Source organism: Panthera leo, chromosome D2 (assembly GCF_018350215.1).
Source record: "Panthera leo isolate Ple1 chromosome D2, P.leo_Ple1_pat1.1, whole genome shotgun sequence".
Lineage (NCBI taxonomy): Eukaryota > Metazoa > Chordata > Mammalia > Carnivora > Felidae > Panthera > Panthera leo.
This window is the reverse complement of record NC_056689.1, coordinates 40,137,990-40,142,271: the sequence shown is the minus strand read 5'-3', so window position 1 is coordinate 40,142,271 and position 4,282 is coordinate 40,137,990. Positions and strand designations below refer to the sequence as shown.

The window sequence follows — 4,282 nt, the reverse complement described above, 5'->3', positions numbered from 1 at the left end:
AAGAAAAATCAAATGGGCAAATGATATCTAGAGTCAATTTAAGAAGAAGAAATTCAAATGACTAATACCCATATGAAAAGAAACTTAATCTTTAGTAATCAGATAAGGACAATTTACAGTGTTAGATGCGATCTCACAGTCATCAATACTGTGGGTATGAGGAGGTGGAAAGTTAAATATTGCTGCTTTAAGTGGAAGCGCCTACAGCAAAGTTGGAAAGCAATTTGCCAATATCTAGCAATATTGAAGTTGTGCATACAGTAATATCCATCCATGTTCAGTACATATTTGGGAGAAACTCTTACATATATATGCACATGGAGACATATCAGGATATTACCGTAGCATTGTTTATAGTAGCAAAAAAAAAAAGGCAAACAAAAAATAAATATTTCATCAACAGAGGAAAGGTGAATATTTCCAGTGTTAATGAATACATTGTTCTATGCATATTGATATTTATGAATATCAGAATTATAACATTGAGTGAAAACTCTTTGCAGAATTGTAACTATAATGAGATTACTTTTATATAACAATGGAAAGTGAAAAAAAAACATTGCAATAGATTGATGTGTTAGTCAGAAAGAGGGGGTGGGAAAAGAGAAAATAAAAGGGTAATAAATATATATATGGATTTGTGGACTTGGGTGGGTAGGATAACCACGAATTTCAGGACATGGATGCCTCTTGGGAAAGAGAGGAATGGAATTGGAAAGATTCAAAAGGAACATGAACTGTATCTAAAATATTGTATTTTTTTTTAAGTGACAGGTGGCAATTTTGGCAATGATACCTTTATCACGTACGGGTAGTGGGTACCACTGACATCATATCTTCTTTTTGTAATTCCCCTCATGCTTAAATAATTTAATATTTTCTAAACAGGTAAAAGAGAAAAAAAGATATACATGTATCTACACATGTAAATATATGTATATACACACATGCACACACACATACACAGATGAAAACAATGGGGATAAGTGATAGAGGTTGGATTATTCAAGGCTAAAGTGGGCAAAGGAAATAAAGAAATTGAGAAATTTGAGGGCTGCAGGTACAAGACAAGGCTTAAGACATTAGTAGGCAATAGATCATGCAGAACATTTTTGAGCAACAGAGAATCCCATTGAAGGTTTTTAAATTGAGGTAGGTGAGAAAGAGATGGTTGTAATAAATTCCAATTTAAAAAGATCCTATAGAATGCAGCAAAGAAAATGCATTGGGAGGTACAACTGAACAATGTGGGTCCACCACTTAGAGATCTATTTCGGTGGTCCCCAGAAAGAACAGCAGCAGCTTGTAGTAGTTTAAGCTATAATATCAGTAGGACTTGGTGATAAAATAGGGGAAGGAAATGAAAGCATCAAAATGATTCAAGATATTTGGCCTACATTGTGCCATCTTATTAGTTGAGGGATGTAGGAGAAAAGGAACATCATGATTTCAGTTTATTTTTATTTTATACTTTTAATATATGAAATTTATTGTCAAATTGGTTTCCATACAACACCCAGTGCTCATCCCAAAAGATGCCCTCTTCAATACCCATCACCCATCCTCCCCTCCCACCCACCCCCCATCAACCCTCAGTTTGTTCTCAGTTTTTAAGAGTCTCTTATGCTTTGGCTCTCTCCCACTGTAACCTCTTTTTTTTTCTTCCCCTCCCCCATGGGTTCCTGTTAAGTTTCTCAGGATCCACATGAGAGTGAAAACATATGGTATCTGTCTTTCTCTGTATGGCTTATTTCACTTAGCATAGCACACCTCATGCCAGTCAGAGTGGCCAAAATGAACAAATCAGGAGACTATAGATGCTGGAGAGGATGTGGAGAAATGGGAACCCTCTTGCACTGTTGGTGGGAATGCAAACTGGTGCAGGCGTTCTGGAAAACAGTATGGAGGTTCCTCAAAAAATTAAAAATAGACCTACCCTATGACCCAGCAGTAGCACTGCTAGTTATTTACCCAAGGGATACAGGAGTACTGATAGGGGCACTTGTACCCCAATGTTTATAGCAGCACTCTCAACAATAGCCAAATTATGGAAAGAGCCTAAATGTCCATCAACGGATGAATGGATAAAGAAATTGTGGTTTATATACACAATGGAGTACTACGTGGCAATGAGAAAGAATGAAATATGGCCTTTTGTAGCAATGTGGGTGGAACTGGAGAGTGTGATGCTAAGTGAAATAATTTCAGTTTAAATATCTTTAGTTTGGAGGAAACAATAGCGCCAGCATGCAGAACTCGACCCCAGGATCCCCACCCCCTGCCCCCTGACGCAGTAGAAGAACATGTGATCAAAGAAGAATACAAAATATGGATAAAGAACATCCGTTTTCTTCTTTTCTTTACAATTCGGTGATGACTCATGCTCTGGAGTGGCCTAGCCTATTTGCACAGTGACTTCCAGATGAAACCAGACCAGAAGGGAAAGACTTCAGCACTCATTGACTTGTCCTGGGAACACATACATGGGATGAACAAAACCTCCTTGTGATAGCCCATGTGCAGCTCCCTAACGATGATGCTCAGTTTGATGCTTCCCACTATGGCAGTGAGAAAGGAGAATTTGGAGGTTTTGGCTCAGTTAGTGGAAACGTTGAAATAGAAATTAAGATCAACCATGAAGGAGAAGTAAACAGGCCACCACGATATGCCCCAGGACCCTTGTGTCACTGCAACAAAGACTCCATCCGGTGATGTTCTTGTTTTTGACTATCCCAAACATCCTTCCAAACCAGACCTTTCCGGAGAGTGCAACCCAGACTTGCATCTCCATGGACATCAGAAGGAAGGCTATGGACTTTCCTGGAACCCAAATCTCAGTGGGCACTTACTTAGTGATTCAGATGACCATACCATCCTCCTCTGGGACATCAGTACTGTTCTAAAGGAAGGAAAAGTTGTGGATGTGATTACAGGGCATACAGCAGTAGTAGAAAATGTTTCCCGGCATCTGCCACCTGAATATCTGTTTGGGTCAGTTGCTGATGATCAGAAATTTATGATCTGAGATACTCCTTCAAACAATACTTCCAAAGCAAGCCCCTCAGTTGATGCTCACGCTGCCGAAGTGAACTAACTACCTCTCTTTCAATCCTTATAGTGAGTTCATTCTTTTTTTTTTTTCTAAATAATTTATTTATTTTTAAATTTACATCCAAGTTGGTTAGCATATAGTGCAACAATGATTTCAGGAGTAGATTCCTTAATGCCCCTCACCCATTTGGTCCATGCATCCGTCCACAACCCCTCCAGCAATCCTTTGTTTGTTCTCCATATTTAAAAGTCTCTTACGCTTTGATCAGCTGAAAAGACTGTTGCCTTGTGGGATTTGAGAAATCTGAAACTTAAGTTGCATTCCTCTGAATCACATAAGGATGAAAAATTCCAAGTTCAGTGGTCACCTCACAAGGAGACTATGTTGGCTTCCGGTGGTACTGATCACAGACTGAATGTCTGGGATTTAAGTAACACTGGAGAGAAACAATCCTCAGAAGATGCAGAGGACAGGCCACCAGAATTCTTTATTCATGGTGGTCACACTGCCAAGATATCTGATTTCTCCTGGAATCCCAACGAACCTTGAGTGATTTGTTCTGTATCAGAAGACAATATCGTGTGGGTTTGGCAAATGGCAGAGACATTTATAATGATGACGATCCTGAAGGACACATGGATCCAGAAAGACAGGGGTCCTAGATATGTCCGTGCTTCTTGTGATTTTAAACTCCCTCTTTTTTTCCTCTCAACCCTGAGTTTGATTTAACACTGGTTTTGACACACAAACTTTGGCTATCCCTCTATGATAGGTACCATCAACAATGGTATAGCCCAAACAGAGGGTGTTTTCTAAATATTAACTGGGGGATTTGATTCAGTAAATCCACAGACTTATATTTAAATTTTCTCCAGGGGGTGCCTGGGTGGCTCAGTTGGTTAAGCGTTTGACTTCAGCTCAGGTCATGGTCTCAGATTTCATGGAGTCAAGTTCCTCATTGGTGCTGAGCTGTCAGCTCAGAGCCTGAAGCCTGCTTTGGATACTGTGTGTGTGTCTCTCTCTCTGCCCCTCCCCTGCTCACCCTATCTCTCTGTCTCTCAAAAATAAATAAACATTACAAAAAAGTAAAAAAAAAATTTTTTCTTCAGGAATTTACTGGTAACAAAGGTCTGAAGTAGCTACAGAAAGGGGGATACTGTTTGTGGTTATTTTTCTTATTAGGCTGTATCCCCAAGTTTTTCAGACTCCTTTAAGTAAAGGCTAAAGTGA

At 39.3% G+C, this 4,282-nt stretch overlaps 1 pseudogene; it reads left to right on the top strand.

The window, feature by feature from the left end:
* The first annotated feature begins 2,358 nt into the window (after positions 1-2,358).
* On the top strand, positions 2,359-3,714 carry LOC122202230 (annotated as a pseudogene).
* Positions 3,715-4,282: the final 568 nt, after the last annotated feature.